Source organism: Microcebus murinus, chromosome 16, assembly GCF_040939455.1.
Source record: "Microcebus murinus isolate Inina chromosome 16, M.murinus_Inina_mat1.0, whole genome shotgun sequence".
Lineage (NCBI taxonomy): Eukaryota > Metazoa > Chordata > Mammalia > Primates > Cheirogaleidae > Microcebus > Microcebus murinus.
In genome coordinates, this window is record NC_134119.1 from 19,355,685 (window position 1) to 19,365,264 (window position 9,580).

General features: G+C 40.3%; 1 long non-coding RNA gene across 1 annotated transcript in view; it reads left to right on the forward strand.

Annotated features, from left to right (window-relative positions):
* The window catches only part of LOC142876864 (uncharacterized), a 43,752-nt gene extending 41,997 nt beyond the window's left edge, over nucleotides 1-1,755 (forward strand). Inside the window, exon 3 of the long non-coding RNA XR_012923700.1 lies at nucleotides 1,671-1,755. This is a non-coding gene — a long non-coding RNA (uncharacterized LOC142876864). The remainder of the gene's footprint in view (nucleotides 1-1,670) is intronic.
* Nucleotides 1,756-9,580: the final 7,825 nt, after the last annotated feature.

Sequence of the window (9,580 nt, forward strand, 5' to 3'; positions counted from 1 at the left end):
CCTCTGGGATGGAATCTGAAAGTCTGTGGTTCTAACAAATCCACTGGTGTTGCTGATACTGCTGGTGTGGCGTTCACACTTTCACAGCCACGAGACCTCACTCCTCAAAGTGCAGTCCAGGGACCAACACAATCAGCATCAGCTGGGGGCCTGCTAGAAATGCAGTTCCTTGGCCCCATCAGACCTACTGAATCAGAATCTGCAGGGGTGGGACTCAGCCATCTGTGCTCTTAAGAGCCCTCCCAGTTCTCATGTCTATGAAAATATTGGTCTAGAATTTGTGCTTAACTAATACTACAGCTTTGTTTCCCCCTTGTCTGCCATGAAACACTGAGGGAAGTAAGAAATATATACGACACAATCGTATCAGCATCAGTGAACTCAGGGAGCAGGAGAACTCGGGGGATTCTCTGGGATTGAATCAGATGAGTGAGCACTGCATGCAGGGATAAGGGAAGGAGGAGAGAGAGTGAGCCTAGGACCGTGCAAACCCATGGAGCCTGCAGACTCTACGCCCAGAGAACACAGACTGCAATCTTAGGGAAAGACAAGGACTCATAACCAGGAGAACTAGGAACTCTCACTCATCAAAACAGGAAAAGAATTGCCCTGAGGACTTGCGGGGTACACAGGAAGGTGTCTCCTCTTTTTTTTTTCCTTTGAATGGTGTTTATATGATTGCAAAGCGATGCTTTATATTTATAGCATATTTAGAAAATATAGAAAGACACAAGGAAAATAAAAATTACCCACAATCTCACTTTTCAGATATGACCACTTCATATGTTTGACATTTTAGTATATATACTATATCCTAAGATAGACATGCACATAGCTAGATATACATAGTAAGAAAGATTTCTACAAATATACACATACCCACATTTACACATATGCTATATATAAATGTAAGTATGCATACAAATGTATGGTATATATTATACATGCAGATATACCAATATTATAAATAGGTATAGTACATATATAACACTCATACATTAATATATACATATGTAAGAAAACTTTTAAAATAGAACTTTACATATATGTACCTATATAGCATCATTTATATAAAATATATGTATATATTATATACATCTATAAATTACATATTTTTCTACATAATACATATGTACAGCTATATGTACATATAAACTATATAAAACATTTCTGTAAATATACAATTTTGTTACCTACTTTTTTATGCTTAGAACTATATGGTACTTCACCTATTTAAGTAGGACATTCACAAAGTGGAAATTGAAAATCCCCTAGGCATCTACCACTAACCATACCCCCTTTTTCCCACACATGCATACATAACTAGAGGCTATAAACCATTGCGGATTACATAAAGACTCAGAGGAAAGTGAAGAGGTAAAAATGAGCCCTTCCGTCCCATCAGAACCAGTGAACCAGGTAATTGCGCGAAGATAGCCAGCTCTAATGCCCAAGCGCTGGGTCACCACCTCTCACATGGACGCCCTTCACTCCCCAGCCCTGGGGAGTGCTCTGAACCCAGGGGATAGGGGATGAGCTGAGCCAGCCTCTGGAATGCCTTCCTATATATTTCAGTTCAGCCTCCCTAACTCTCTAGTGTGACATCGAGTCAAAAAATTCAAAATAAACCAAAATTAACTTCGTTTCAATATATTTTTTTTAAATTTCAGATCCTCTCTTGAATGCTTCAAGGAACAGGGGATCCACTGTGGTGTCCTAACCAGGATTAGAAATCATGACCATACAACCAGCACAGGCAGAGCTATTCAGAGTGTCCCAGACCTGATACAAACCTGAAGCCATCTTTTTCCCTTTGTCTTTATCAAGAAGTCTATCCAGGCAGAGTCTAGAAAATTTTTTTAACAAAATGATGCAGCCTTTTATTTAGAGCCTTTAAAAATAAATGATTTCACAGAGCTCATTTCCATGTTTATTCTATTGATTCAATTTAAAACAAATTGTAACACAGAACTCATAATAAGCCCAAACAGTCCAGGGATCATTTTCATTTTTGGAATAATAAGTCTTACTTTTTTCCCTCCCGCCTCTACTGCTGCAATTATTATGGAATAGAAAATTAGATTTTAATTAATCAGCAAGGGTTCCTTTTCTCCAATCACTGGAAATTTTGAGGCTGTAAAACTACCAAGTAGAGAAGTCACAGGGCTTCAAAAATAGCTGGAAAAAATAAACTATTCTTTGGCCTGCTGTTTTATATTTTTTCAGACATTAAAGGACAGTTCAAAGCAAGGTTCTCAAGGTAAGTAAAAATCTCACACAGGCACCGACCAGGGTGGCTGCGAGCAGGAAAGCGTTTGCTAAAGACAGAAACTAGATGCAGCACCCATAGTCCCTCCTAGGACTTCACAGGGGCATTTAGCCACTTTCCTTGTCAAACAAGCTTGAGCCAGTGGACTTACTGCCCAGAGACACCCACTCCTGTCGCCAGGATCCCACTTGGTATGTCATAGAAATGCAATCGAAAATACCATTGCTATACTTCTTTGCTTTCTCCTCCCAGCCACCCAAAGATCTCTTTTGTCTCAGGTACTGGCATTATGAGACTTATTAATTATAGATCAGCCTCTAATTTGAAGGTATGAGCCAAGACTGTAGGGGGTCTCATTAACATAAGATTAAAAGCTGACTCAGAGACTAATTATTTTGTAACCATAAAAATTCAGGCTGGATTTAGGTTTGGGCAATGCAATTTCTCAGCAATGAGCACGTCTGGAAGGGATATTTTAAGATACACATATCGTTTTTTCTGAGCCTTCCTGTGACTCTACCTCTGTTTAATTTTTTCACTGCTGATGCTTAAATGTGCCTGTGTGTGCTTATATAGGCACACGTATCAGCACACAGCAGGCAAGAGCGGTTTATGAATTGATGAAAGGAATTTCTATAGGAACGTGGTACGAAACTCTGAAGCCTGGTATGAGCCAGAAAGACATAGTCAAGTTCAAACACTTATGAAATGCTAAGTGAGCTTCATTTATTAATGATTACTGATAGAAGCTAAACAGAGACACCACAGTAAATGAAAGCTTTGTTTGCCTGAACTATCCATCTCATTAAGGAGAGAATATGTGTGAAGTCTCTTCTAGTAACTACCACATGTTGGTTTAAAGACGTTGTAGATCTCTGACAAAGAGTTTTCACTTTTGTCACTTATCTTCATCATAATAAGGAAAGATGTATTCAAAAGCTGGATTTATTCAATTATATTTTCTACCTTTTTTATATGAGTTTAAAATGAATATTTTTATGCAATGATGATTATGGTAGGTGGTAGTATTATAGTTGTTGCTGTCATTGTTGTGTTCTTGGGACTTTTTGTTTTATTTTATTTTTATGTTCTAGCTTAAGAGAACAAAGTCTGGTAACCTTAGGTTGTTTTCTGTTTTGGAGGGGGGGTTTAAATTATACATATGGTTTGTTATCAGTTAGGAGTGGTTGGAGCTATAAGTAACAAAAAAGACAATTCACTGTGGCTTAACCAATAAAGATTTCTGCCCCAAATAATGCAGTATCTGAAGGTAGAGGGCCATTAGCATTGTTTAGGTTTTCCTCACTGGCCACTTGCCATCTTTATCTTGTTGGTCTCTTGCCTTTATGTATGTGTGCTTGTGGTTCCAAGGAGGCTGTTTTAGTTCCAGCCATCATTTCTGTGCTGAAAGCCAAAGAAGGGGAAAATACAATACTTGAAATGCTATAATATTAAAACAAGCAATAACCTTCCCTGAACTGCCCCTAACTCCTTGTAGACTTCTGTTTAGGTCTCATTGGCTAGAACTGTGTAACAGTGTCACATGCTCGCTCCTAACTGCAGAGCAGTCTGAGAAAGTGACCATTTACCCTTTCTTAGCTTCTATTTGGAGAAAGGCTAGGGGAAAAAAAATGGGTCCTGAATGGGCGTTTTATTGGCTAACCAATAGTGTCTATCATATCCAGGAAATCAGAAAGTCTGATCCACATCACGCTATCTTGCAAGCTATTAGTTGAGTGGTTGGCAAAACATGGTTCCTGAACTAGCAGCACAAGCATCAACTGGGGATTTGTTAAGAAATGCAAGTCCTGGCACCCTACGCTAGACCAAGTGAATAAAAACCATGGGCTCTGAGCAAGAATCAGGTAACTCTGATGCACATTCAAATTTGAGAACCACTGCCTTAGATAGTGCCCCGGAATTATTTCCTGGCAGTGATTCTTAATGGAAGAGTGAAAGCATGCCTGCTAGAAAAACATCAAAATAGTCATGTATGAGCAGGGAATATTTCAAACTACTCATGGCTCCTTTACCCAGATTTAGTTGAGCTCTCGACCAGTTATCAAACATAAAAATCATTTTGCTTGGCCCTGCCCCTGAGTCTCTAATTCAAGAAGTCTGCAGAGGAGTCTCTAAACTTGCATGCTATCAAGTACCAGGTGATGGTATTGCGCTATCAAGTACCAGGCTGATGCTGGTCCCAGCTGTCACATATAACACTCGAGTGTGGTCTGCAGACCAGCAGCATCAGCCTCTCCTGGGAGCCTTTTAGAAATGCAGATTATGGCTCCATCCCAGGCCTACTTAATCAGAATCTCTGGGAGGGCCCAGAAATCTGTATTTTAGCAAGTTATCAAGATAACTCTGGTGCACTCTAAAAAGTTTGATAACCAGTATCCTAGACCAGTGCTTCTAAACTTTCTTACACACGTGAATCACCTATGGACCTTGTTAAAAATGCAGATTCTAACTTAGCAGGCATCTTAGTCTTCTAGGGTTGCCATAAGAAAGTACCAGAGACCAGGCAACTAAAACAACAGAAATTTATTTTCTCACAGTTCTGGAGGATGAAAATCCAAGATCAAGGTATCTATCAATGGGGTTGATTTCTTCTGAGGCCTTTCTCCTTGTCTTGTAGATGGCCGTCTTCTCCCTCTGTCTTCGCATAATCTTTCCTCTGTGTACCATACATGTCTGTGTCCAAATTTCCTCTTTTATATGGACAATAAAGATTTCTGTCCCATACAACGCAGCATCTGAAAGTAGAGAGCTATTGGAATTGGTTAGGTTTTCCCTACTGGCCACTTGCCATCTTTATTTTGTTGGTTTCTCGCCAGTCATATCGGATTAGGGCCCCCACTGAAGATCTCATTTTAACTTAATTACCTTTTGAAATTCCTTATCTCCAAATATGGTCACATTCTGCGGTACTCCTGCATTTGAATTTGGGGCCTGTGGGGCTCACTATTCAGCTCATACCAGTAGGGAGAGGGTAAAGTCCGAGATTCTGAATTTCTAACCAGCTCCCAGCTGATGCTAAAGTTGTTGGTCTGTGGACCACACTTTGAGTGACAGTGACAAGATTCTACATCTCACGCTGTGCCCGGGCAAGGACTGATCCAGCAGTCTCCTTTAAGGAACTCTTTGTATAATTCATGCATTGACCATTTATCTTTTATACATCTTTACACTTTAATGCAGTACATAATATAATAAACCGTCCATTATCTGATCTTCTCCAAATTGATTCCTCCTGGAGTTCATATAATTCTTAATTCAATTGTCCTGGGGACTCTCCTTGAGCAATAGGAATTAGAATGTTGGACTGCAGGATCAGAATTCTAAGTAACTTTGACAAATTGGAGAACCGTTACATTATAAATGAACAGGATACAGTCCAACAGTGATAGGTGCAAGACAGTGCCCTTAGGCATGAAGAAGAAAGGATATACCATAAGGAGAACTATAAAGCACACATGAAGTGGAAACCTAGAATCTCATCACTCAAGGTGAGAAATTATTCTAAAAATAGGCATCCAGGCAAGAAATGGCAGAGGAGCAAGGCAGCAAATGCCTCTTTGCTAACGCAAAACTCCAAGGTAGGAAGAAATAGATAACTAAGCATTAAAATTACTCATCATGTTACTAAGTTTTAAATATTATACCTGTAATAATTATGTTTGCATGGCTCCTAAGCTGATTGTGACATTATGTTCTACTTAGGTTATACCTGGTATATACTTAATCCCCTTAATTGTGATAAAAATCAATGCTGATTGCATATTAGAATTAACTTGTAAAACTACAAATGTCCAAACCCTTCTATATTACTTTCCTAAGGCTGCTATAGCAAAGTACCACAAACTGGGTAGCGTAGGACAACAGAAATGTATTGCCTCACAGTTCCCGAGGCTAGAAGTCCGAAATCAAGGTCTCAGATGCTTCCTCTGACACCCGTAGGAGAAGGATTTTTCCCTTCCTATTCAGGCTTTTGGTAGCCTCAGGCATTCCTTGGCTTACAGCAGCATAACTCCAATCTAATCTTTACTTGGTATTTTCGCTGTCTCTTCACATTCTCTGCCTTCTGTGCATGTCTGTGTTCAAATATTCTCTTTTTGCAAGAGCACTAGTCATATTGGATTAGGGTCCACCCATACAATCTCATTTTAACTTGATTCCTCTATGAAGATGTTGTCCCTCCCCCCCCCAAAAAAAAAAAGCATATGCTGTGGTACTATGACTTAGGACTTCAACATTTTTGTGGAGGGGAAGATACAATTCAAGCTTTACACCACCTCAGAACAATTATATCAGAATATCTGGGGTGAGGCCCAGACATCAGTATTTTGTAATTGCCTTACACCTTACAAAGGTGTAATATGCACCTAGGGTTGAGAACCACTGGCCTGGGAGAAGGTCCCCAGCAGTCACTGCCGTCATGGGCAGCTGCTAGTACTCACATTAGTTTAAGTGAACACTGCATAGGGCTTTATCTGCTGTCTCAGGATTTTGATTAAAACTCCAAAGCTGAGGCAATAGGTGATAAATACTGAACATTCTAGAGTAGTGGTTCTCAATTTTGGGTGCACCCTGAAATAACATAGGAGTTTAAAGAATACCGAAGGCTGGGTGCATCGCCAGAGATTCTGATGTAATCAGTTTGCAGTGAGACTTGGGCATGGAGAATTTTTGAAGTTCCCCAGGAACAGTATGGTCAAGATGAGAGCCGCTGTTTATAAAGAAAAATTTGCTAGTGGTCCTCCAGAATGGAAGAGCAGGGACAAGAACCCAGGGCTTCAAACCCCAAGACTTTGCTTTTTCTGTTCACCATCTTACTTTTTAACATAGTATCTTACATCAAGCTGAAGCTCTTTAAACATTATCTTTCCAGTTTTCATATAAATATGGATAAGCCATTCTCATCTTTAAAAATGTAATGTTCCCCTAACCCTATTTCCCAATCAATTACCCTCTCTCCCCTGCCAGGCAAAGCTTCTTGAAATATTATTCTAAACTTGTCTTTGCCAAGTTCTCACTTCTCAGGTGCCACATAAGCCTCTGAAATGTGGCTTCGGCCCTGGCCATTTCCTTGAACTTGAACTCACTACAGTCACCTATAGCTTTGTAATTGCCAAATACAACAGACAGTCCTTATCTTCTTGAGCTCTACTACCTTCAAACATTGGCCCATTCCTTCCCTTTCATGTACTGTTCCTCCTCTGCCTTCCGTTGAGTTGTTCATTTCATTTTCCTCTGGGATCTCTTCTTATTCACCTGCCTGTTGGTTACATTTTGATGTTCATCTTAGTCTTATTTTCATCTCATTGTAGATTAGGCTGAAGAATACAAAATTATGTTTTGTCTTATTTTGTAGAGACTGGGTCTCGCTATGTTGTCCAGGCTGACCTCAAACTCCTGGCTTCAAGTTATCCTCCTGCCTGGGCCTCCCAAAGTGCTGGGATGACAGGCATGAGCCACTGGACCTGGCCCTCAAATCATTTTAATTGTAGGCCAAAAGTGGTTAAATATTGGCCACATCATATAGTTTAACTTAATACTCTCTCCCAGGGCACGGTTAACCATATTATCCATGGTGTCCGCTGCTGCCTGCATACAGGGCTGGTGTTCAGAGGGGTTGTTAAAATACTGCAATGTTTCCTACCAATCTGAAAATAGATACTGCATATTGTCCTCCTCCCACAAGGGCCCCCCACTGCCCTAATTGTCCTGCCCCCTTTCTTGGTACTCCTGACACCTCCTAATGATTCAATAACTAAAGGGAAAGTTCCCGGCACGAAAAGGAAACCCTGGGACCCACTTCAAAGTATAGCCAGAATCTGTTCTGATTGGTTGGTGTCCATTTTGTACTAATCATTAGGTATTTTTGTATTACCCCTGCCTTTATATTCATGCTTTCCCAATTCATCTATCCAGCTCAAACATCTTTTCTTAGTCTCAGACCCATATTTTTATGTGGCTCTTCCTACTTTGATCTCTCATAGACACACCAGAGACAATATGCCCAAGATGGAATTCATCAAACCTCCCCTTAGTGACATTTTTTGCTTTAGTGGCCCCAGTGACCTACATCTACAGGTATCTATGCCCTTATGTAGTCCCCTTTCACACTGACTTTGGACTTGGCCATGAGACTTGCTTTGGCCAATGGGAAATCATCAAAGGTGATCGAAGAAGATGCTTAAGAAGCACTTGTGCTCTTAGAATAAGAGCTGTGCTGGGGACAGCTGCCAAACTCTAAAGAAGTTCAGACTAGACTTCTGCATGATAGAACCACATTGAGAGGGAATGGAGCATGTGGCCCCAGGCGTCACTTCATTCTTGGAGTGGACAGGACACCCTCCTGTCCATATGCCTCACTTACAGAATTGTGAGAAGTGAAATGGTTGTTGCTTTAAGCTTTACTATTAGTCAGAGTCCTCTAGAGAAACAGAACCAAGGTCTATACACATAGAAGGAGATCTATTGAAGGAATTGGCTCATATGAGTATGGAGACTGAGAAGGCCCAAGGTCTGCAGGGTGAGTTGGCAAGAAGGAGACCTGGGAGAGCCAATAGTGTAGTTCTGATCTGAATCCGAAGGCCTGAGAATCAGAAGAAAAGATTATGTAGAACTGATGGTATAAGTTCTAGTCTGAAGGCTCACAGGCCCAAGGCCCAGGAAGAGCCAATCTTTCAGTCCGAATTTGAAGGCAGGAAAAAGTTGATGTTCCAGCTCAAAGACCATCAGGCAGTAGGAATTCTCTCTTTCTTGGGGGAAGGTCAGCTTTTCTGTTCTATTCAAGCATTCACTTGATTGGATGAGGTCTACCCACATTAGGGAAGGCAATCTTCTTTACTCAATCTATCAATTTAAATGTTAAACTCATGCAAAAACGCCCTCACAGAAACATTACCCAGAATAATGTTTGACCAAATATCTGGGCACCCTATGGCCCAGTCAATTTGACACATATGATTAACTGCCATAGCATCTAAGCTTTTGGGTAGTTTGTTATGCATCAATAGATGACATAAAAACACTTACTTCTTATGTAATATGATATAATACTGACCTATATAATACAGACTCAAGCCTACTTCTTATGTAATATGACCCACTTTAATAAATGACATTATCACCCATCCAGCACCCAAACCCAAAATTTAGGATTCTCCTAGACTCATAGTTTTCCTTCATTTGCACTTGGTCACTAATATTTTTTAATTCTAATTATTTTCAAAAGAGTCTTTGGAATGGCCACTTCCCTTAATAGGACAGAGATAGCAAATACCTGCCATGTGCTATCACTCC